Here is a 27,500-nt window from a genome sequence, read left to right as displayed (position 1 = left end):
TATATATATATATATATATATTTCATTCAAATTTACGTTATTTTATGTGTATTTGATTATATATTTTCATACAAATTTACATTATTTTATGTGTATTCTGTATATGTATTGCAATACAAATTTACCTAATTTTATGTGTATTTTTATATCTATTTTCATACAAATTTAAATTATTTTTGTGTAATTTTTATATATTTTTACACAAATTTTAGTTATTTTATATGTATTTTGTATATTTATTTGATACGAATAAGGTATATTTGTATTGAAATACATATGCAATATACAAATAAAATAATATAAACTTGTATCAAATAACGCATATTTTTTTATAAAAAAATATATATACAAAAATAATCATAAAATAATTGAATTTGTATTAAAAAAAATATACAAAATGCACATACGAAAAGGTAAATTTGTATAGAAATACATATGCAAAATACACAGAAAATAATTTACATTTGCTTAATATATATAATGACATAACAACGTAAATTTTATAAAAATATATTTATAAAATACTATGAAATCTAAATGAATAATATATAATAAATATTATAAAAAAATAAATGAATATCAAAAATAAAAAAAATACCAATAAAATAATGTGTATTTGTATGAAAATATTTAGATGGAGTTTTGTTCATTTATTTTGATACGAATTTACATCATTTTAGATGTATATTGTATATATAATTTTCTACGTATTTACATCATTTTATGTGTATTTTGTATATATTTTTTCATAGAAATTTACGTTATTTTATGTGTATTCGTATATATATTTTGATACAAGTTTACATCATTTTACGTGTATATTGCATATCTATTTCAATACAAATTTACCTTATTGTATGTGCATTTTGTTTATTTATTTTAATACAAATTTAATTATTTCATGTTTTTTTTTGGTACATGTGTTTTTAAAAAAAATATGCTTATTTTATTGGTATTTTGCATCTTTATTTTCATACAAATTTGCATTTTTTTTATTGATATTCTTTTTATTTATTTTGATGCGGTTTGATATTATTCTGTGTATTTTGTATATATTTTTTATACATAGTTACGTTATTTAATATATATTTTGTATATATATTTTTATAGAAATGTACGTTATTTTATGTGTATTTGTTTATATATATTATTTATATATATTATGGTATTCTGTTTATTTATTTACATATTTACATATTTTTATAGGCATTTACATTATTTAATGTGTTTATATATATATATATATATATATATATATATATATATATATATATCTATATATATATATATATATATATATATATATATATATATACAAATTTACTTAATTGTATGTGGATTTGTGTTGTTTTTTCATTCAAATTTACATTATTTTATGTGTATTTTGTATTTTTTTAATACAAATTTGCCTTCTGCGTACTTTGTATATTTATTTTCATACAAATTTAAATTATTTCATGTGCATTTTTCTACATATATTTTTTATAGAAATTTGCGTTATTTTATGTGTATTTTGTATATATTTTCTCATACAAATTTACAATATTTCATTGTTAGTTTATTTATTTAGATTCGAGTTTACATTATTATATGTGTATTTTGTATATATTTTGTATGCCCATTTACATTATTTAATGTGTATTTCGTATATATATTTTATATAAATTTACGTTATTTTATATGTATTTGTTTATATATTTTCATACAAATTTACATTATTCTATATGTATTTTGTATATATATTTCAATACAAATTTACATAATTTTATGTGTATTTTGTATATATATTTTCATACATATTTAAATTATTTTTGTGTATTTTTGTATATATTTTTATACAAAGTTTATTTATTTTATGTGTATTTTGTATATTTATTTTCCTACATATATACATTCTTTTATTGGAATTTTGCTCATTTATTTTTATATGAATTTACTTCATTTTTTGTGTATTTTGTATATAATTTTTTACGTATTTACATCATTTTATGTGTATTTTGTATATAATTTTTCACAGAAATTTACGTTATTTTATGTGTATTCGTATATATATTTTGATACAAGTTTATACTATTTTATTTGTATATTGCATATGTATTTCAGTATATAAATATACCTTATTGTATGTGCATTTTGTATATTTATTTTAATACAAATTTAATTATTTCATATTTTATTTTGGTACATATGTTTTTTATACAAATATGTTTATTTTATTAGTATTTTGCGTCTTTATTTTCATACAAATATACATTTTTTTATTGATATTCAGTTTATTTATTTTGATACGATTTTATATTATTCTATGTGTATTTTGTATATATTTTTATACATATTTACATTATTTAATGTATATTTTGTATATAGATTTTCATACAAATTTACCTTATTTTATATGTATTTGTTTATATATTTTGAAGCAAATTTACAATATTTTATTGGTATTTTGTATATATATTTCAGAAAAAAACTACCTAGTTTTAAGTATATTCTGTATATTAATTTTTATACAAATTTAAAGTATTTCTGTGCATTCTTGTATAGATTTTATATCAAATTTTAGTTATATTATGTGTATTTTTTAAATTTATTTGCAAATAAATTTATATTATTTTATTGGTATTTTGTTGATTTATTTTGATACGGATTTACATTATTTTATTTTTACTTCGTATATATATTTTATACGTATTTACATTATTTAATGTTTATTTTGTATATATATTTTTATACAAATTTATGTTATCTTATGTGTATTTGTATATATATTTTGATACAAATTTATATTATTTTATCTGTATTTTGTATAGATATTCCATTACAAACTTACGTTATTTCATGTTTAATTTATATATTTATTTTCATTCAAATTTAAATTATTTTATGTGCATATTTGTATTTGTATTTATGTTATTTCAAGTGTATTTTTTATATATATTTGCATTCAAAATTAAATGACTTTATTGGTATTTAGTTTATTTATTTCGATACGAATTTAGATTATTTCATGTGTATTTTGTATACATATATTTATACGCATTTACATTATTTTATGTGTGTTTTTATATAGTTTTTTTATACAAATTTACTTTATTTTATGTGCATTTGTGTTGTTTTTTCATTCAAATTTACATTATTTTATGTGTATTCTGTATTTTTTTAATAAAAATTTGCCTTATTTTATGCGTAATTTGTATATCTTTTTCATACATATTTAAATTATTTTATGTGCATTTTTCTACATATATTTTTTTTATAAATTTGCGTTATTTTATGTGTATTTAGTAAATATTTTCTCATACAAATTTACATTATTTTATTGGTATTCTGTTTATTTAATTTGATACGAATTTACATTATAATATGTGTATTTTGTATTTATTTTGTATACGTATTTACATTATTTAATGTGTATATTGTTTATATATTTTTATACAAATTTACGTTATTTTATGTGTATTTTATATATATTTTTTATACAAATTTACTTTATTTTATGTGCATTTGTGTTGTTTTTTCATTCAAATTTCCATTATTTTATGTGTATTCTGTATTTTTTTAATACAAATTTGCATTATTTTATTCGTAATTTGTATATTTATTTTTATACATATTTAAATTATTTTATGTGCATTTTTCTACATATTTTTTATAGAAATTTGCGTAATTTTATTTGTATTTGGTATATATTTTCTCATACATATTTACATTATTTTATTGGTATTTTGTTTATTTAATTTGATATGAATTTACATTATAATATGTGTATTTTGTATTTATTTTGTATACGTATTTACATTATTTAATGTGTATTTTGTTTATATATTTTTATACAAATTTACGTTATTTTATGTGTATATTTTCATACAAATTTACATTATTTGATGTGTTTTTTGCATATCTATTTCAATATAAATTTACCTTATTTTATGTGTATTTTGTATATTTATTTTCATAAAAATTTCATTATTTTATGTGTATTTTTTAATATAAATTTTTATACAAATATCCGTTATTTTATGGGTATTTTGCATCTTTATTTTCATACAAACTTACATTATTTTATTTATTGTATTTATTTTGTATACGTATTTACATTATTTAATGTGTATTTTGTTTATATATTTTTATACAAATTTACGTTATTTTAAGTGTATATTTTCATACAAATTTACATTATTTGATGTGTTTTTTGCATATCTATTTCAATATAAATTTACCTTATTTTATGTGTATTTTGTATATTTATTTTCATAAAAATCTAATTATTTTATGTGTATTTTTTAATATAAATTTTTATACAAATATCCGTTATTTTATGGGTATTTTGCATCTTTATTTTCATACAAACTTACATTATTTTATTGATACTCTGTTTATTCATATTGATTCTAATTTACATTAATCTATGTCTATTTTGTATATATTTTCTATACATATTTACAATATTTAATGTATAGTTTGTATATATTATTCTAAACAAATTTACGTTAATTTATGTGTATTTGTTTATATATTTTTGTACAAATTTACAATATTTATGGGTTTTTGTATATATATTTGAAAAAAAACTACCTAATTTTATATGTATTTTCTATATCTACTATCATACAAATTAGAATTATTTCTTGGTATTTTTGTATATATTTTAATATATATTTTAGTTATGTTATGTGTATTTTGTAAATTTATTTTTACACAAATTTATATTATTTTATTTGTATTTTATTGATTTATTTTGATACAATTTTACTTTATTTATATTTTTATACGTATTTACATTATTTAATGTGTATTTTGAATATATATTTTTACGTTATTTTATGTGTATTCGTTTATATATTTTGATACAAATTTACATTATTTTATGCGTATTTTGAATATCTATTTCAATACATATCTCTCTTATTGTATGTGGATTTTGTATATTAATTTTAATTCGTCTAATTATTTTGTGTGTGTTTTTGTATACATTTTTTTTTTTACAAATATGCGTTATTTTATGGGTATTTTACATCTTTATTTTCATACAAACTTACATTATTATTTATTTTGATACGATTTTATATTATTCTCTGTTCATTTTGTATATATTTTTTTATACATATTTACATTATTTAATGTATATTTTGTATATATATTTTCATACAAATTTACGTTATTATATGTGCATTTGTTTATATATTTTGAAAAAAATTTACAATATTTTATGGGTATTTTGTATATATATTTAAAAAAAAATTACCTAATTTTATGTGTATTTTGTATTTCTATTTACTTACACATTTAATTTATTTCGGTGCATTTTTGTAAAGATCTTAATACAAATTTTAGTTATGTTATGTGTATTTTGTAAACTTATTTTCACACAAATTTATATGATTTTATTGTTATTTCGTTGATTTATTTTGAAACAAATCTATATTATTTTATCTGTGCTTTTTATATATATTTTTATACTTATTTACATTATTTAGTGTGTTTTTTTGTATATATATTTTGATACAAATTTATGTTATTTTATGTGTATTTGTATATATATTTTGATATAAATTTAAACTATTTTATGTGTATTTTGTATATATATTTCATTACAAATTTTCCTTATTTTATGTTTATTTTGTATATTTATTTTCCTTCAAATTTAAATTATTTTCTGTGTATATTTGTATTTATATTTACGTTAGTTTATGTGTATTTTGTATATATATTTTCATTCAAAATTACATTATTTTATTGGTATTTTGTTTATTTATTTCGATATCAATTTAAATGATTACATGTGTATTTTGTATACATATTTTTATACGCATTTACTTTATTTAATGAGTGTTTGTATATATATTTTTATACAAATGAACTTTATTTTATGTGCATTTTTTTATACAAATCTACATTATTTTATGTGTATTCTGTATTTATTTTAATACGAATTTGCCTTATTTTTTGTGTATTTTGTATATATATATATATATATATATATATATCTCTATATATATATATATATATATATATATATATATATATATATATATATATATACTTTTTTTCATACGAATTTAAATTATTTTATGTGCATTTTTGTACATATACTTTATAGGAATTTGCATTATTTCATGTGTATTTTGTATACATTTTTTCATACAAATTTACATTATGTTAATAGTATTTTGTTTATTTATTTTGAGACTAATTAACATTGTTAAATGTGTATTTTGTATATATTTTGTATGCGTATTTACATTATTTAATATGTACTTTTTTATATATTTTTTTATAAAAAATTTACGTTATTTGTGTACTTGATTAAATATTTGAAACAAAATTACATTTTTCAATGTATTTTGTATGTATATTTCAATATAAATTTAGCTTATTTTATGTGTATTTTGTATATCTATTATCATACAAATTTAAATTATTTTTCTGTATTTTTGTATGGATTTTAATATAAGTTTTATTATTTTATGTGTTTTTTTTTGCATATATATTTTTATGCAGATAAGCGTTATTTTACGGGTATTTTGCATCTTTTTTTTTCATACAAATTTGTATTATTTTTTTGATATTCTGTTTATTTATTTTGTTACGATTTTTCACTATTCTATGTGTATTTGTATATATATTTTTTATACATATTTACATTATTTTATTAGTACTCTGTATTTATATTTTATACAAATTTACGTTATTTTATGTATTTTGTATATATATTTCAATACAAATTTAGCTTATTGTATGTGTATTTTTTGTATCTATTTTCATACAAATTTAATTTTTTTTGTATATTTTTGTATATAGTTTTATACAAATTTTCGTTATTTTATGTGTATTTTTTTATATTTATTTTCATATAAATACAACTTCTGTTATTTGTATTTTGTTTATTTATTTTGATACGAATTTACGTTGTTTTATGTGTATTTTGTATATATATTTTTATACTTATTGACATAATTTTATGTGTGTTTTGTATATATATTTCTATTAAAATTTATGTTATTTTATGTGTATTCATATATATATATATATATATATATATATATATATATATATATATATATATATATATATATATATATATATATATATATATATATATATATATATATATATATATATATATATATATATATATATTATATATATATATATATATATTTTATACAAATTTATATATTTTATGTGTATGTATATATATATATATATATATATATATATATATATATATATATATATATATATATATATATATATATATATATATATATATATATATATATATATATATATATATATATTTTGATTCAAATTTACATTATTTTATGTGTATATTGTATGTATATTTCATTACAAATTTACCTTACTTTATGTTTATTTAGTATATTTTTTTGTTAAAATTTATATTATTTCATGTGTATGTTTGTATTTGTATTTTTGTTATTTTAGGTGTATTTTGTATATTTAATTTTCTACGTATTTACATCATTTTATGTGTATTTTGTATATATATTTTCATTGAAATTTACGTTATTATATGTGTATTCATATATATATTTTGATACAAATTTACATTATTTTATGTGTACTTTGCATATCTATTTCAATACAAATTTTCCTTATTGTATGTGCATTTTGTATATTTATTTTAATACAAATTTAATTATTTTATGTATATTTTTGTATATATATATATATATATATATATATATATATATATATATATATATATATATATATATATATATATATATATATATATATATATATATATATATACACACAAATATGCGTTATTTTATGGGTAATATGCATCTTTATTTTCATATAAATTTACATTATTTTATTGATATTCTGTTTATTTATTTTGATACGATTTTATATTATTCTTAGTGTATTTTGTTTATATTTTTTATATATATTTACATTATTTAATGTATATTTTGTATATACGTTTTTATACAAATTTACGCTATTTTATTTGTATTTGTTTATATATTTTGATACAAATTTACAGTATTTTCTGGGTATTTTGTTTATATATTTCAAAACAAATTTACCTAATTTTATGTGTATTTTGTTTATCTATTTTAATTTTATTTAATGGGTATTTTTGTATATTTTTTTATAAAAGTATGCGTTATCTTATGGGTATTTTGCATCTTTATTTTCAATCAAATTTATATTATTTTATTGATATTTGTGTATTTATTTTGTTACGATTTTTCACTATTCTATGTGTATTTTGTATATATTTTTTTATAAATACTTACACTGTTTAATATGTATTTTGTATATATATTTTATACAAATTTACGTTATTTTATGTTTATTTGTTTATATATTTTCATACAAATTTACATTATTTTATGTGTATTTTGTATATGTATTTCAATACAAATTTACGTTATTTTATGTGTATTTTGTAAATCTATTTCATACAAATTTATCTTATTTTTCTGTATTTTTGTATATATTTTTATAAAAATTTTAATTATTATATTTTTATTTTGTATATTTATATTCCTACAAATATGCATTCTTTTACTGGAATTTTATTTATTTATATTAATACGAATTTACATTATTATATGTGTATTTTGTATATATATTTTCATAGAAATTTACGTTATTTTATGTGTATTCGTATATATATTTTGATAAAAATTTACATTATTTTATGTGTATTTTGTATATCTATTTTCATACAAATTCAAATTATTTTTGTGTATTTTTGTATGTATTTTTATACAAATTTTATTTATTTTATGTGTATTTTGTATATTTATTTTTCTACAAATATACTTTCTTTTATTGGAATTTTCTTTATTTATTTTGAAATGAGTTTACATTATTTTATGTGTATTTTGCATATATATTTTAATACGTATTTACATCATTATGTTCGTATTTTGTATATATTGTTAAAGAAATTTACGTTATTTTATGTGTATTCGTATATATATTTTGAAACAAATTTACATAGTTTAAAGTGTATTTTGCATATCTATTTCAATAAAAAATTTCCTTATTGTATTTGAATTTTGTATATTTATTTTAGTACAAATTTAATTATTTCATGTGTATTTTTGTATATACATTTTTATACAAATATGTTTTATTTTATGGTTATTCTTTGTGTATTTTTTATATCTATTTTCATACAAATTTAAAATATTTTTGTGTATTTTTGTATATATTTTTAAGCAAATTTTAGTTATTTTATTTGTATTTTGTATATTTATTTTCCTACATATATACATTTTTTATTGGAATTTTGTCTATTTATTTTGACACGAATTTACATTTTTTATATGTATTTTTTATATATATTTTGATAGATATTTACATAATTTTATGTGTATTTTGTATATATATTTTCATAGAAATTTACGTTATTTTATGTGTATACGTATATATATTTTCATACATATTTACATTATTTTAGGTGTATTTTGCATATCTATTTCAGCACAAATTTACCTTATTCTATGGGCATTTTGTATATTTATTTTAATTTAAATTTAATTATTACCTATATGTGTATTTTTGTATATACATTTTTATACAATTATGTCTTATTTTGTGTATTTTACATATTTATTTACATAGAAATTTACATTATTTTATTGATATTCTTTTTATTTATATTGATACGATTTTACATTTTTCTATGTATATTTTGAAAATGTTTTTTATACATATTTACCTTATTTAATGTATATTATGTATATATATTTTAATACAAATATACGTTATTTTATGTGTATTTTGTAAATTTATTTTCACACAAATATATATATTATTTTATTGGTATTTTGTTGATTTATTTTGATACGAATTTACATTATTTTATGTGTACTTTGTATATATATTTTTATTCGTATTTATGTTATTTGATGTGTATTTTGTATATACATTTTTATACCAATTTATGTTATTTTATGTGTATTTGTATTTATATTCTGATACAAATTCAAATTATTTGACTTGTATTTTGTATATTTATTTTCAAATAAAAATATATATATATATATATATATATATATATATATATATATATATATATATATATATATATATATATATATATATATATATATATATATATATATATATATATATATATATATATATATATATATATATATATATATATATATATATATATATATATATATATATATATATATATATATATATATATATATATATATATATATATATATATATATATATATATATATATATATATATATATATATATATATATATATATATATACAAAATTACTTTATTTCATATGTATTTGTATTCTTTTTTAAACAAAGTTACATGATTTTATATGTATTCTGTATTTTTTTAATATAAATTTGCCTTATTTTATGTGTGTTTTATATATTTATTTTCATACAAATTTAAATTATTTTATGTGCATTTTTGTACATATATTTTTATAGAACTTTGCGTTATTTTATGTGTATTTTGTATATATTTTTTCATAGAAAATTACATCATTTTATTGGTATTTTGTTTATTTATTTTGATACAAATTTACATTATTATATGTGTATTTAAAAAAAAAATTATACGTATTTACATTATTTAATGTGTATTTTGTTTATATGTTTTTATACAAATTTATATATTTTATATGTATTTCTTTAAATATTTTGACAGAAATTTACATTATTTTATGTATTTTGTATATATATTTCAATACAAATTTACGTTATTTGATGTGTATTTTGTATATTTATTTTCATTCAAATACACATTCTTTTATTGGTATCTTGTTTGTTTATTTTGATACGAATTTACATTATTTTTTGTGTATTTGGTATATATATGTTTATACGCATTTACATCATTTTATGTGTATTTTCTATATATATTTTCATAGAAATTTACGTTATTTTATGTGTATTTGTATATATATTTTGAAACAAATTTACATTGTTTTATGTGTATTTGGCATATCTATTTCAATATTACTTTACCTTATTGTATGTGCATTTTGTATATTTACTCTAATACAAATTTAATTATTTGATGTGTATTTTTTTATATATATTTTTAAAATATATGCGTTTTTTATGGGTATTTTGCATCTCTATTTTCATACAAATTTATGTTATTTTATAGATATTCTGTGTATTTATTTTGGTACGATTTTACATTATTCTATAGGTATTTTATATATATATATATATATATATATATATATATATATATATATATATATATATATATATATATATATATATATATATATATATATATATATATATATATATATTTTTTATAGATATTTACATTATTTAATATGTATTTTGTATATATATATTTTATTGAAATTTACGTTATTTTATGTGTATTTGTTTATATATTTTCATACAAATTTACATTATTTTATGTGTATTTTGTATATGTATTTCAATAAAAACCCACCTAATTTTATGTTTATTTTGTATATCTTTTTTTCATACAAATTTAAAGTATTTTTTGTGTTTTTTTGTATATTTTTATTCAAATTTTAGTTATTTTATGTGTATTTTGAATATCTATTTTCCTTCATATATACATTCTTTTATTGAGATTTTGTTTATCTATTTTGATACGAATTACATTAATTTAGGTGTATTTTGTATATATATTTTTCTACGTATTTACATAATTTTTTGTGTATTGTGTATATAAATTTTGATCCAAATTTACATTATTTTATGTGTATTTTGCATATTATTTTCAATACAAATCCACCCTTTTGTATGTGCTTTTTGTATATTTATTTTAATATAAATTTTAATTATTTTATGTGTATTTTAGTATACATATTTTTATACAAATAAACGTTATTTTATGGGTATTTGCATCTTTATTTTCATACAAATGTACAGTATTTTATTCATATTTTGCTCATTTATTTAGATACGATTTTACATTATTCTCTGTGTATTTTATATATATTTTATACATATTTACATTATTTAATGTGTATTTTGTATATATATTTTTACACAAATTTATGTTATTTTATTTGTATTTGTTTATATATTTTGATACAAATTTACAATATTTTATGGGTATTTTGTATATATATTAAAAAAAATTACCTAATTTTACGTGTATTTTATATATCTATTTTCATGCGAATGTAAATTATTTCTATATATTTTTGCATAGATTTTAATACAAATTTTAGTTATGTTATGTGTATTTTTGTAAATTAAATTTCTATGATTTTATTGGTATTTTGTTAATTTATTTTAATACGAGTTTACATTATTTTATCTGTACTTTGTATATATATTTTTTATACATATTTACATTATTTTATATATATATATATATATATATATATATATATATATATATATATATATATATATATATATATATATATATATATATATATATATATATATATATATATATATATATATATATATATATATATATATATATATATATATATATATATATATATATATATATATATATATATATATATATATATATATATATATATATATTGTTATACAAATTTATATTATTTTATGTGTACTTGTATATCTATTTTGATACAAATTTACATTATTTTATTTTTTATTTTGGGTGTATATTTCATTACAAATTTAACATATTTTATGTTTATTTTGTTTATTTATTTACAGTCAAATTTAAATTATTTTATGTGTATATTTGTATTTGTATTTACGTTATTTTATACGTATTTTTGTATTTTGTATAAATATTTTCATTCAAAATTACAATATTCTATTGGTATTTTGTTCATTTATTTCGATACGAATTAGATTATTTCATGTGTATTTTGTATACATATTTTTATACGCATATACATTATTTAATGTGTGTTTTGTTTATATATTTTTATACAAATTTACTGTATTTCATGTGCATTTGTGTTCTTTTTTAAACAAATTTACATTATGTTATGTGTATTCTGTATTTTTTAATACAAATTTGCCTTATTTTATGTGTATTTTGTATATTTATCTTCATACAAATTTAAATTATTTTATGTGCATTTTTGTACATATATTTTAAAGAAATTTGAGTTATTTTATGTGTATTTTGTATATTTATTTTCATACAAATTTAAATTTCGTTATTGGTATTTTGTTTATTTATTTTGATACTAATTTACATTATTATATGTGTATTTTGTATATATTTGGTATACGTATTCACATTATTCAATGTGTATTTTGTTTATATATTTTTATACAAATTTACCTTATTTATGTGTATTTATTTAAATATTTTGGTAGAAAATTACATTATTTTGTGTACTTTTTATATATATTTCAAAACAAATTTAGCTTATTTTATATGTATTTTGTCTATCTTTTTTCATACAAATTTAAATTATTTTTATGTATTTTTGTATATAGTCTTATACAAATTTACGTTATTGTATGTGTATTTTGTATATTTATTTTCATACAGATACACATTCTTTTATTGGTATTTTTTTTATTTATTTTGATACGAATTTACATTATTTTATGTGTATTTTTTATTTATATATTTTTATAGATATTTACATCATTTTACGTGTATTTTGTATATATATATATATATATATATATATATATATATATATATATATATATATATATATATATATATATATATATATATTTTTTTTTTTTTTATAGAATATTAACTTAATTTTATGTGTATTCGTATATATATATTGAAACACATTTACATTGTTTTATGGGTATTTTACATATCTATTTCAATACAAATTTACCTTATTGTATGTGCATTTTCTATATTTATTTTAATACGAATTTCATATATATATATATATATATATATATATATATATATATATATATATATATATATATATATATATATATATATATATATATATATATATATATATATATATATATATATATATATATATATATATATATATATATATATATATATATATATATATATATATATATATATATATATTTATATATATATTCAGACAAATTTTCATTTTTTTGTGTGTATTTTGTATGTATTTCAATACAGATTTTCCTAATTTTATGTGTATTTTGTATATCTATTTTCATACAAATTTTTATTATTTAGTGTATTTTTCTAAATATTTTTATACAAATTTTATTTATTTTATTTGTATCTTGTACATTTATTTTATTTTATTTTATTTTATTTATATATGGAATTTTGTTTATTTATTTAGATACGAATTTACATTAATTTGTGTGTATTTTGTATATATATTTTTATGCGTATTTATATGATTTTAGATGTAGTTTTTATAAATATTTTCATAGAAATTTACGTTATTTTATGTGTATTCGTATATATATTTTGATACAAATTTACATTATTTTATGTGTATTTTCTATATCAATTTCAATACAAATTTACCTTATTGTATGTGCATTTTGTATATTTATTTTAATACAAATTTACATATTTTAATTTTTTTAAAATATATATTTTATGAAATATATACAAAATACACATAAATATTTAAATTGTATAAAATATATATATATATATATATATATATATATATATATATATATATATATATATATATATATATATATATATATATATATATATATATATATATATATATATATATATATATATATATATATATATATATATATATATATATATATATATATATATATATATATATATATATATATATATATATATATATATATATATATATATATATATATATATATATATATATATATATATATATATATATATATATATATATATATATATATATACAAAATACATAAAATAATGTAATTTTCTACCAAAATATTTAAACAAATACACATAAATAACGTAAATTTGTATAAAAACATATAAACAAAATACACATTACATAACGTAAATACGTATACCAAATATATACAAAATACGAATATAATTATATAAATTCGTATAAAAAATAAGTAAACAAAATACCAATAACGTAATGTAAATTTGTATGAATAAATGTATACAAAATACACATAAAATAACGCAAATTTCTTGAAAATATATGTACAAAAATGCACATAAAATAATTTAAATTTGTGTGAAAATAAATATACGAAATACACATAAAATAAGGCAAATTTGTATTAAAAAATACAGAATACACATAAAATAATGTAAATTTGTATAAAAAACAACACAAATGCACATAAAATAAAGTAAATTTGTATAAAAATATATAAACAAAACACACATTAAATAATGTAAATGCGTATAAAAATATGTATACAAAATACACATGAAATAATGAAAACTCGTATCGAAATAAATAAACAAAATACCAATAAAATAATGTAATTTTGAATGAAAATATATATACAAAATACAAAAATACACATAAAATAACGTAAATACAAATACAAATATACACATAAAATAATTTAAATTTGACTGAAAATAAATAAACAAGATAAACATAAAATAAGCTAAATTTGTAATGAAATATATATACAAAATATACATAAAATAATGTAAATTTGTATCAAAATAGATATACAAATACACATAAAATAACATAAATTTGTATAACAATATATATACGAAATACACATTAAATAATGTAAATACGTATAAAAATATGTATACAAAGTACAGATAAAATAATGTAAATTCGTATCAAAATAAATCAACAAAATACCAATAAAATCATAGAAATTTGTGTGAAAATAAATTTACAAAATACACATAACATAACTAAAATTAGTATCAAAATCTATACAAAAATATAGAGAAATAGTTTAAATTCGCATGAAAATAGATATACAAAATACAAATAAAATTTGTTTTTTTTAAATATATATACAAAATACCCATAAAATATTGTAAATTTGTATCAAAATATATAAACAAATACACATAAAATATCATAAATTTGTGTAAAAACATATATACAAAATACACATTAAATAATGTAAATATGTATAAAAAATATATACAAAATACACAGAGTATAATGTAAAATCGTATCAAAATAAATGAGCAGAATATGAATAAAATACTGTAAATTTGAATGAAAATAAAGATGCAAATATCCATAAAATAACGCTTATTTGTATAAAAATATGTATACATATTTTTCGTCTCCCTTCTCTCTATCCTTCCTTTCTCTTATCTTCCTCCATATTCATCTTCCAACCTTCTCTCTATCCTTCCTTTCTCTTATCTCCCTCTATGTTCATCTTCCAACACTTTCCCTTCCTTTCTATTCCTCTTCCTTTCCTCTCCCTTCTCTCTATTCTTCCTTTCTCTTATCTCCCTCCTTATTCATCTTCCAACCCTTTCCCTTCCCTTATCTTTCTCTTCCTCTCCTCTCCCTTCTCTCTATCCTTCCTTTCTCTTATCTCCCTCCTTATTCATCTTCCAACCCTTTCCCTTCCCTTCTCTTTCTCTTCCTTTCCTCTCCCTTCTCTCTATCCTTCCTTTCTCTTATCTCCCTCCTTATTCATCTTCCAACCCTTTCCCTTCCCTTCTCTTTCTCTTCCTTTCCTCTCTCTTCTCTATATCCTTCCTTTCTCTTATCTCCCTCTATGTTCATCTTCCAACACTTTCCCTTCCTTTCTCCTCCTCTTCCTTTCCTCTCCCTTCTCTCTATCCTTCCTTTCTCTTATATCTCTCCTTATTCATCTTCCAAGCCCTTCCCTTCCACTGTCTTCCTTTCCTCTCCCTTATCTCTATCATTCCTTTCTCTTATCTCCCTCTATGTTTATCTTCCAACCCTTTCCCTTCCCTTCTCTTTCTCTTCCTTTCCTCTCCCTTCTCTCTATCCTTCCTATCTCTTATCTCCCTCTATGTTTATCCTTCCCTTCTCTTTCTCTTCCTTTCCTCTCCCTTTTCTCTTTCCTTCCTCTTTCTATCTCCCTCTTTATTCATCTTCCAACCCTTTCCCTTCCCTTCTCTTTCTCTTCCTTTCCTCTCCCTTCTCTCTATCCTTCATTTCTCTTATCTCCCTCTCTGTTCATCTTCCAACCCTTTCCCTTCCCTTCTCTTTATCTTCCTTTCATCTCCCTTCTCTCTGTCCTTCCTTTCTCTTATCTCCCTCTTTGTTCATCTTCCATCCCTTTCCCCTTCCTTTCTCTTTCTCTTCTTTTCCTCTCCCTTCTCTCTATCCTTCCTTTCTCTTATCTCCCTCTTTGTTCATCTTCCAACCCTTTCCCCTTCCTTTCTCTTTCTCTTCCTTTTCTCTCCTCTCCATCCATCGTTTCTTTCATCCCCCCTTATCTGCTAGCCATCAACATCTAACCACCAGCATCTTCTACCTCTGCATTCATTTACCTTTCCTTTTCCCTCCCTTCCCCATTCACTTACCTTCCCTTTTCCCTCCCTTCCCTTCTTTCCCTTCACCTTCACCTTCCCCCGTCTTCTAACCTACCATACTATCTACTAACCATCTATTTTACTAACTATCTCCTAACCACAGCATCTTCTGACCACCTCTCTACCGTCCCCAGCATCTCCTTACCTTGTTGCTCTCACAGATGCTGACGGCGATGAACCACCAGCGCTCCCGAAGACTCTTGAACTTGCGTACGCCCTTGCAGTGGTTGAAGGCCGTGTCGCCCGGCTCCCGCACCAACTCGCACTCGTGGTTGTTGGATATGAGCGTGAGGTTGATCTTCTGGCGATTCCCCTTGATCAAGACGCCCTCCTTCTCTTCGCAAGTCTGGGGAGGGTGAGGGAAGGGAGGGAGATGAAGGGAGAAAGGGAGAACGGTGAAGAATGTATAGGGTAGAGCAGAAGAAGGAAAGGGATTGACGAGGATGGAAAGAGAAAGGAAAGGAAGGGTTGTGAGGGAGATGAGGAAAGGATTGGAAAAGAAGGTAAAGGAAAGGGAAAGGGAAGGGAAGGGAGAAAGGGAGGATGGTGAGGAATGGATAGGGTATAGCAGAAAAAGGAAAGGGATTGAAGAGCGTGGTAAGGGGGGAGGAAGATTGCTCCCTCTTGCACGAGGGAGCACGGGCCTTTGCCAAAGGCGGCCCGTAGCAGGGAGCCGACAGACCGATTCTATCGGCGATCGAAATCTAACCGACCAAGTCGGTCTGTCGACGAGGACTGGCGTGTCTCTGGTGGTAAGGGAAAGGGAAAGGAAAGGAATGGTAGTGAGGGAGATGAGGAGAGGATGGTGAAGAAGGTATAGGAAAGGGAAAGGAAAGGGAGGGTAGAGAAAATTAGGATAGAGAAGGGAGAAAGGGAGGTTGGTGAAGAATGGATAGGGTAGAGCAGAAGAAGGAAAGGGATTGAAGAGGATGGAAAGGGAAAGTAAAGGAAGGGTAGTGTGGGGTCCACGAGACAGTTTTTGGGTCGGAAGTCGGTAAATATAAGAGGCTGAGTAAGACAGTCTGGCAACGTTGCTAGATAGTAAAGATGTCCAAGAGTAGAATCCTAAATTAGCCTAACAAAGAAAATAACCTTTCCTAACTTTATCTAACCTAACCGAAAAAGTAGACCAAAAGTGGGATGGCAGGATGGAGTAGAGTATATGAGGGAATTTCCCAAGATAGTAAAAAAATGCCGGAGAGTAGAATCCTAAATTAGTCTAACGGAGGAAATACCTATCCTAACCCTACCTAATCTAACCAAAAATGTAGACCAAAAGTGAGATGGCAGGATGGAGTAGAGTATATGATAGTAAAAATGCCCAAGAGTAGAATCCTAAATTAGTCTAACGGAGGAAATACCTATCCTAACCCTTTCTAACCTAACCAAAAAGAAGTAGACCGAAAGTGAGATGGCAAGATGGAGCAGAGGGATACATGAGAGACTGATGCCAGGCGGAAGACGAGTGCCGGGTGACGCGGAACAGAGTGGCTTGGGAGTGGCTTGTCTGTGGCCACCTCTTGGCTTAGTGCTGATTAAGTCCTTACAGGTGGAGACAGGTTGCCAAAATGAAATGAATCTCCCAATGCATAATTTGTGATTAATAAAAAAACTAATGCAAATTGAAGTACACGTTTAGAAGTTAAGTACTTATTTATTGTATTTATTATTCATTAGGGTGGTGGGGCCTGATGTGGGGCGAAGAGGAGGCGGCAGGGGGGGGAAGCAACATGCCAGTCACGTACGCGCTGCCTCACGGGCCAAGCACAGGTCTCCGGAGCAAAGTCCATCCAGCTGCGAGCAGGGCCGTGTGATGCAGGAAAGCTGCTGTTGTTTTTTGTACATATTTTTTCCCTTCCCATCTCTACGCATACTCGTGATTTGTTTTATATGATAGTGAGTAAATTGTGATTATTTTTTTTATTTTATGGTAAAGAGATTAACTTAATTCTACAGTAAATCTAGTGAATAGTTTTTATTTTTACATTAAAGGAAGCAGCTCCAAGGCAAAAAAAATAAAAATCAAGCAGAAAAAAAATAGCCCGCTAATCAATGCCCCACAAAAGTGTATGGAAGAGTGGCCAAAAGAGAGGTCAATTTCGAGTGGAGAGGTTTCTTGATACTCTCCTCTTGAAAGAGGTCAAGTCGTAGGCAGGAGGAAATACAGACGAAGGAAGACTATTGCAGAGTTTACCAGTGTAAGGGATGATAGAATGATAATGCTGGTTATCTTTGCATAAGGGATTTGGAGAGTAGAGGGATGAGCTAGAGTAGAAAGTCGAGTGCAGCGGTGCCGCGGGAGGGGGGGAGGCATGCAGTAAGCAAGTTCAGAAGAGCAGTCAGCATGAAATATCGATAGATGATAAAAAGAGAGGCAACATGGCGGAGGAATTTAAGAAACAAAAGACTGTTAGTAAGAGTAGGGGAGTTGAAGAGTCTTATTCTGTGGTAATAATATCTTATTTTTATTCTAGGGTGGAGTGATTATCTCTAGTTTCTGGAAAAGAGAGGCTGCTGTGATCAAACAAGAGCGAGAGTAACTAAAACTATGGTTGAAAATTTTTATACCACGTTTGATTATAGCTGCTTTCTACGGTAACTATCAAATCAAGTATGGAAAAAAAAGTAAGGATTCTCCGACAAAGTTTTCTTGATTACCTCGGCCATTTGAAACTTGGTGCAAAGTGCGTCAGAGATGAGGTAGAGAGTTTTTGTGGAAAGATTTGCGAGCGTATGGACTTCCAACGCTAAATCTGTTACAAAATTATAATACAAAATGCACATCATAAAAAAAGTTAATAATGTTAGTACGATGTTAGAATTAATGGAACTGCTAAAATTACCACTACTACTACTACTACTACTACTATTACTACTACTACTACTACTACTACTACTACTACAACTACTACTATAACCAACGCAACAACAACAGTAATAATACGTAACATCGACGATGATAATAATAATAATTACAATAATAATAATAATAATAATAATAATAATAATAATAATAATAATAATAATAAAAATGATAATAACAACAACAATAGTATAAAAGACTTTTCTAGACACGACTTGGGTACATTTCTTTGCATATCATTTTATTTTCACCTTTATAATAATCTCCATCAACACTTCCTCACCACGACAGACAAAGGACGGCAAGCAGCACTCACAGATAACGGGAGCACCGTTGATTGGCACCGAGAGCCAGCAACAGCACCCAACACACTATCTCTCTGAGCGACCTAACCCAACAGTCTTCTCCGCGATGGTCAGGTTTTTCACTCGACACCTCATACAAAAGAAATTCCCTGTGCTGTGTAACTTCCTCAAAAACCTCTCTCCTCTATGAACACTCTATATTATGAGAAGTCTCCTGTATAGTTTCCACGGATTTCTTACCTTTAATACCAACAGCAAATAATATATATATATATATATATATATATATATATATATATATATATATATATATATATATATATATATATATATATATATATATTTATATAAATTTATCTCTTTTATGAACACCTAGCAAAATATTATAAGCGATATCCTATGTAGTTTCCATTGATTTCATACGTTTAACAACAACACCAAATGCTATATATAAATTTATCTCTTTTATGAACACCCAGCAAAATATTATGAGAGATATCTCGTATAATTTCCACAGATTTGTTACCTTTAATATCAACGTCAAATGCTATACATACATTTTTCGCAGTTTTTGTTCTTGTGTTTGGTTTTGGAAACTTATCAACTTGTGTGGAGGTCATTAAAGTGTGTGGCTGATTACACGAATAACAATATCAATAACAATAACGGTGAACATGATGATGATAAGGAATATAATAAAAGATAAAAGCAACATCAACAATAAAGCCTAACCATTATATTCTCACGTATTTTAAACCATTATATTCTCCCGTATTTTAAACCATTATATTCTCCCGTATATTAAACCATTATATTCTCCTGTATTTTAAACCATTATATTCTCCAGTATTTTAAACCATTTTATTCTCCCGTATTCTAAACCATTATATTCTCCGTATTTTAAACCATTATATTCTCCCATATTTTAAACCATTTTATTCTCCCTTATTTTAAACCATTATATTCTCCCGTATTTCAAACCATTATATTCTCCCGTATTCTAAACTGTTATATTTTCCTGTATTTTAATCCATTATATTCTCCCTTTTCTCTTTCTTTAATACGTACAAAGTAAGGTAAATATCAATCAACAAAGAGAGGCCAAGTTCATCATCTCTTCTCTCGTGTTCCTTTTCTTTTCCTTCGTTATTATATACAAACAAATAAGACAAACAACAATCAACAAAGACACGAAATCACTGCCTTACATTGAGATCGTCGTCGTTGCTGTTATTTTGGTATTTAGGTGCAAACACAACAAGAGTTAACTCGGTTTCGGAGTCTACGTACAGTTAGTAATATAAGGGTTAGTTTTTTTACGTTTAATTCTACGGTGTTTCCCTGTTAGTTTCATTACTGGGGACGAGGTAAGGAAGGAAGGAAGGAAGGAGGGAGGGAGGGAGGGAAGAGAAGGGAAGGGGGAAGGGAAAGGAGAAGTGGGGAGGGAAAGGGAAAAGAGATAAGATAAAGGGAAAAGAAAGGAGAAAGTAGAGAGAAAGGGAGAGAAAAAGGGAAGGGGTGAAGGAGAGGGAATTGGAGTGAAAGAGAAGGGAAGGGGAGCAGGGAGGGAAAGTGGAAGGGGATGATTGAGAGAAATGGGAAGGGGAGAGAGAGCGAGAAAGGAGAGAGGGAAAGGGGGAAGAAAGGGAAGGGAAAGTGGTGGAAAAGGGGGAAGAGATGCGGTAAAGGAGAGAAAGGGGAGAGAAAGGGAAGGGAAAAGGAGAAGAGGTGAAGGATGGGAGAGGAAAGGGGAGAGAAAGGGAAGGGAAAGGCAGAAGAGGTGAGGTAAAGGAGAGGAAAGGGGAGAGAAGTGGGAGAGAAAGTGGAGGGAAAGGGGGAAGAGGTGAGGGAAAGGAAAGGAAAGGGAAAGGAAAGGAAGGGAAAGAGGGAAGAGGTGAGGGGAAGGAGAAGAAAGGGAAGGGAAAGGAGAGGGAAAGGGGAGAAAATTGGGAGGGGAAGGGGTGAGGGAAAGGAGAGGAAAGGGTAGATAAAGGGGAGGGAAAAGGGGAAGAGGTGAGAGGTGAGGAAAATGGGAGGGGAAGGAATAAGGGAAAGGGAAATGGGGTGAGAGAAAATGGAAGGAAAGGAGAGGAAAAGGGGAAAGAGGCAAGGGAAAGGGAAGGGAGGGAAGGAAGGGGAGGGGGAAGGAAAGGGGTGAGAGAAAGAAAGGGAGGGGTGGTGGAGAGGGAAGGGAAAGGAAAGGGAGGGAAGGAAGGGGAGGGGGAAGGAAAGAGGTAAGAGAAGGAAAGGGAGGGGCGGTGGAGAGGGGAGGGAAAGGGAAGGGAGGGAAGGAAGGGGAAGAGGAAGGAAAGGGTGAGAGAAGGAAAGGGAGGGGTGGTAGAGAGGGGAGGGAAAGGGAAGGGAGGGAAGGAAGGGGAAGAGGAAGGAAAGGGTGAGAGAAGGAAAGGGATGGGTGGTGGAGAGGGGAGGGAAAGGTAAGGGAGGGAAGGAAGGGAAGGGGAAGGAAAGGGTGAGAGAAGGAAAGGGAGGGGTGGTGGAGAGGGGAGGGAAGAGGAAGTGAGGAAAGGAAGGGGAAGGGGAAGGAAAGGGTGAGAGAAGGAGAGGGAGGGATGGTGGAGAGGGGAGGGAAAGGGAAGGGAGGAAAGGAAGGGAAGGGGAAGTGAAAAGGGATGAGAGAAGGAAAGGGAGGTGGTGGAGAGGGGAGGAAAATTAAGGGAGGGAAGAAAAGGGAGAGGGAAGGGAAAGGGGGATGAAAAGGGGGAGTTTGATTAGAGAGGAAAGGGAAAGGGAGGAGGGAGGGGGGAGGGAAGGGAAGAGGTGAGGGAGAAGGGAAGGGTGAAGGAGAAAGCACGAATAAGGGAGAGAAGAAGAATTAGAGAATAGAGAACAGGATGAAGATTAAGAGAGGAAGTGAGAGAAAAAAGGAAAAAGGGAAATATTAGTAAACAAAGAGGAAAACAAAACAAACAAAATCTCACCTTTCCGATCCCACAGGAGGAGGAGGAGGAGGAGGAGGAGGAGGAGGAGGAAGAGGAGGAGGAAGAGGACGGAGTGATATCAGTGTTGGAGTTGATGGCGGTGGTGCTTTTTTTTTTTTTTTTTTTTTTTTATTTATTTTTATTTTTTTTATTTTTACGTCGCTGCCTGTTGCGCCGGTAGGCATCTTCCTGGTGGGGCCTGATGGTAGGCCCAAGGCTTCTTCCAGGTGGGGCCTGATGGTCGGCCCAGCCCGTTCTGGCGCAGGCGAGTGTTTATAGTGGCGCCATCTTGCATTGGCTCATGCTGCCCCCCGGAACTCGTTCTTGATTCGCTTGGACGGCTTCCTCTAGAGTCCGGGTTGATGGGTGGTCTTCAGGACAGCATGTGAGTAGTTTTAAGCCACTCGGCGGTGACTGAAAAATCCGAGTGGTAGCGTGGGGATTCGAACCCGCAGTGAATGTGGGCCCAGTACGCTACCACTTCGGCCACCGCCTACCCGAGGTGGTGGTGATATGTACTGGTTCGATACTTGTTACCGGTGGTGGTGGTGGTGGTGGTGGTGAAGGGGGTGGGGGTGAGGGTGGGGGTCAGGGGGATGGGTCGTCCTTGGGTGGAGGGGGCTGAGGGGGCGGGGGAGGGGCTGGGGGGCGTGGTGGGGGTAGCTCTTCTCCTCCTTGGCGATGCATTTGGGGGGGGTGAGAGGAATCTCTGAGGGGAGAGAAGGGGGGGGGTTGGATAGACTCTCTCTCTCTCTCTCTCTCTCTCTCTCTCTCTCTCTCTCTCTCTCCTACCTTTTCTTTCCTCCCTCCTTCCTTTTCCTGTCCTCACACCTCACTTGTTTTCCCTTCCTTCCCGTTTGATGTTTTCTATCCCCCTTTTCCTCCATTTCCTCCCCCTTCTTTCCTCCATCCCTCCTCTTCTCCCCCTCCTCTACATCACTTCTTGCTTCTTTCCTTTTTCAATCCTACGTTTTTATTCGTTACTTCCTTACTCTTTTACCTCCCTACTTCCTTATTCTCTTTCTCCCTTACTTCTTTACTTCCTTCCTCACTCCCTGGCATTCCTATTTCCTTCCTTCCTTCCTTCCTTCTTTACCCCCTTCACTATTCCTTACCTCATTTTTTTCTCCTACTTCCCTTTTATCCTGTGTCTCCTTTTCCTAGTTTCTTCCTCTCTTTTCCTTTTCCTCCATCTCCAGCTGTTATCTCTCTCTCTCCGTTATTGCCGCTCCTACTTTTCGTTCTCAGTTCTCTTATTCCCCTCTTTCTTACACCCATCTTTTAATTTTCTCCATCGTTCCTTTTCTCTCTCTTCCCTCGACTTTTTTTCCTCCCTCCAAACACACATTTTTTTCATTAACTTTCTCTTTGTTTTCTCCAATTTTCTCTTCTTCCACTAACAGATCCCTTTTTTCATTCCCTTTCTTTTTCTTCCTCCTCGCATTTACACTTTCCCTTTTTACCTTTCCTTTCAGACTCTTCCCTCCACTTCCTGTCTCTCCTTCCACTTACAACTCCATTTTTTCTCCTTCCCTTTCCATTAGTCCGTAACCTCGGGACAAATACCAGTGTTGTTATTCTTATTCATCTATTTCGCGTAATGTTTTAAACAGTGGGATTAAACAATTATTGAAGGGAAAAAACGCTCACTTCTTACTAAAAGGGCCATATTTTTAAACGTATCGGGCTCCCTTTATGACTATTTCCCAAGGCCACGGAGAAGTTTAACCGGGTTGTCTTGGGTGATTTACTATTCATGGTGCAGAAGGCGTGTACAGCTATCACAAGGATTACAAAACAGTCCATGAATACCCCAGCAACTTGAACGAGAGGCTTTTCCAACAGGCGAACCGAGGCGCCGATATCTTGAAGAATACCTTCCATCCAGCCAATCACCGTAGCTAACATCACCCTCCTTCCGTCCAGCCAATCAGCTCCCGTAGCGATCTTCACTACAAAAGGTGCCACTAGCTCTAGATTCGACCCTATGCAATGTCAACTCCAAGGTCCCCAAAACGGCATATCTCAAACCGAGGTGATGTGGTAAATCTCGACCCTATGTATGGTAAGCCGAGGCGAGAAAGGTGCCCATCTCAAGAAATCAAAATCCCGTGCCTGATCCCCGAGGCCAAAGGAACCTCAGAAATACAATAAAGGTAAATAGACGTAACAGCTGAGTTACCCCCCGCAGCATACCCGCAAACACTTACACACATTCAGGAACACAGTAAAAGCTGCATGGAAGAAACGCTTCAATTACCTCAAGAAAAAAACTCACAAATTCAAGCGAACACTCAAAAAACCGATAAAAGCAACATGCAAGCAATGGTAGAATTACCCCCCGAAGATAACCCACAAACACAAATTCAGAAATACGACAAAAGCAACATGGACGTGAGGGATGGACTACCTCTCGAAGAAAACCCACAAACCCGAACGAATATTCGGAAACACAATAGCGGCAACATGCACGTGACCGTTGAAATACCCCTCGAAGAAAACACACGAAGTGAAGTGTTCCTTCACAAACACAGTGGCAGCAAACACACAGTGATGGAAAGGATAATATCGCGTTTATCAACGCCTTACCTGCGTCTACGTAACGCTATTATGCGACGATTAAACAAGTGTGTGGCCGGCCTGCTGCTACTCCTGATGCTGGCCGGCCACGTGGCCACCCTGGCCTACGCCTACCACCAGCAAGGCCAGAGTGACCTGCTGTGGGGCATTGCGGTGCTGTGCTCCTTGCTTGCCCTCCTCCTGACGCACGGGCGTGCTTCCCTGCGTTGGGCGTGGCTCGCCGTTCACGTCACTTATAGTGACGACCTAGCGCGAGGCGCCCTCCGCGTGCTAAACGACCATCAGGCACAGCCCCTGCTGCATGCCATAGGCCTGGGACCCCCTGACGCCCTGGACGCCCTCGCCTACTGGTGGTGGGTCCTACAGGGGCTGCTGCTCGTTACCTTGGCGAGCTTCATCTCGGGGCCCAGCGCCCCTCATGACGACAATCCTGACAGTAATATTCACCCTGTGGGTGAAGAGGGTGACTTTAAAGAAGTGGAATTGAGGGAGGTGGTGGTGGTGGTGGAGGTTGGACAGCAGAACAATAACAGCAATGAGCACGAAACTGTTGAATCACCTCCTGGGGCTAACACACAAAGTGAAGTGTTCCTTCAGACACACAGTAACAACAAACACGGAACGGTCCGAGGCATAATGTCACGTGTATCAACGCCTTGCCAACGCCTACTCAAGGTTATTATGCCGAGTGGTGTGGCCGGCCTGCTGCTGCTCCTGCTGCTGGCCGGCCACGTGGCCACCCTGGCCTACGCCTACCATCAGCAAGGCCAGAGTGACCTCCTGCGGGGCATTGCCGCTCTGTGCTCCGTGCTCGCCCTGCCACCCCTCGCCCTCCTCCTGCCAGCCGGGAGTTCCTTAATGAGTTGGGCGTGGCTCGCCGTTCACGTCACTTATAGTGACGACCTCGCGGGAGGCGCCCTCCGCGTGCTAAACGACCTGCAGGCACAGCCCCTGCTGCACGCCCTGGGCATGGGCCACCCCGATGCCCTGGACACCATCGCCTACTGGTGGTGGTTCCTACAGGGGCTGCTGCTCCCTACCTTGGCGAGCTTAGTCTCGGGGCCCAGCGCCCCTTATGACGACAACCCAGATGATGACGACACCGACGATAACAACCCTGACTGTGACAGCCCTGACGATGACAAACCTGACCGTGATCTTGACCCTGCGGGTGAAGAGGATGACTTTGCGGAGATGAACCTGAGGGAGGTGGTGGTGGTGGTGGAGGCGGTGGATCGGCAGTTCAGGGTGGGGGCTTTAGTCCCCCCTCCTGACGCGCCCCTCCTCCAGCCTCGGGGGGAGGAGATGGAAGACGAGGATGAGTTTGAGAACGTGGATCGGATGGAGGTAGCGGAGGCGGTGGAGGAAGGGTTGTTTGGGGTGGGGGTCCTTGCCGCCCCTCCCGAGCCGCCTGCCGAGGAGGAGGGTGAA

The sequence above is a fragment of the Eriocheir sinensis genome, chromosome 30 (assembly GCF_024679095.1).
Source record: "Eriocheir sinensis breed Jianghai 21 chromosome 30, ASM2467909v1, whole genome shotgun sequence".
Taxonomy (NCBI): Eukaryota; Metazoa; Arthropoda; class Malacostraca; order Decapoda; family Varunidae; genus Eriocheir; species Eriocheir sinensis.
The sequence above is the reverse complement of the archived record's forward strand: the minus strand, read 5'-3'. Positions refer to the sequence as shown.